The sequence below is a fragment of the Phalaenopsis equestris genome, unplaced genomic scaffold (genome assembly GCF_001263595.1).
Source record: "Phalaenopsis equestris unplaced genomic scaffold, ASM126359v1 Scaffold230219, whole genome shotgun sequence".
Taxonomy (NCBI): domain Eukaryota; kingdom Viridiplantae; phylum Streptophyta; class Magnoliopsida; order Asparagales; family Orchidaceae; genus Phalaenopsis; species Phalaenopsis equestris.
In genome coordinates, this window is record NW_018248191.1 from 1 (window position 1) to 870 (window position 870).

The 870-nt window shown below is 48.5% G+C and overlaps 1 pseudogene; it reads left to right on the forward strand.

Moving 5' to 3' along the window:
* Nucleotides 1-128: 128 nt before the first annotated feature.
* LOC110038076 lies at nt 129-685 on the forward strand (annotated as a pseudogene).
* The last annotated feature ends 185 nt before the right edge of the window (nt 686-870 follow it).

Here is an 870-nt window from a genome sequence, read left to right on the forward strand (position 1 = left end):
AAAAAATTATATGGCAGTCATATAAATTCTCCAAATTTAATTCATATATAATCCTCCTTTGAAAGTCAAAAGAACAAGTCTTTCTCATTCCCATCTCCATAACATTTCCCCTGCTGGAACCATCCTATCCATCATCTTCTCATGGGGAACACCCTCATCTCCCCCTGCTTCCACCCCCACCCCTCCGACAACTCAGCTGTAAACCTCATCTTTTGGGGCGGCGCCACCTGCCTCCTCTCCAACTGCCAAACCGCCGCCGATCTTCTCATCCAGTTCCCCAACTTCTCCATCTGCCACGCCGGCTCTTTCTTCATCGGCCACCCCATCCCCACCCTCTCCTTCACCGACAAACTCCTCCTCGGCGAGACCTACTTCATCATCCCCGCTGACCGCATCCCCTCCACCCTCACGATGACTTCCCTTGCCCTTCTCAACGTCGGAAAGCCGTGGCCACCACTTCCGACCGCAAAGTTTCCTTTTGAGTTTGTCAAGGGGGATGATGGGAGAAAGGCCATGAAAGTGCTGCCGGAGTTCATCAGGGAGATGATCACCGCCGGCGGCAACGGCGGGGGGGGGGGGGGGAGTGGTGGAGGGGAGGCCGGAGCTTAAGAAGCATTACGAGCAACTGGTGGAGGGGAATAGACTCTCCTGGTCACCCAAGCTGGACACCATAAGTGAGAGAATGGTGCGGTCGTCTCCCTGCAGGTTGTTCTGTTTGGATAAAAGATAGAAAACTGAGTTCTTTATCTGTTAATTAATAATTTTAGTGTTGATGTTAAGTGAATTGCTCTTTTTGTATTGATGATATAATTGAATTAGGAAAATAAATTATGGCAGAATAGATTTAAAAATCATCAAATATATATATAT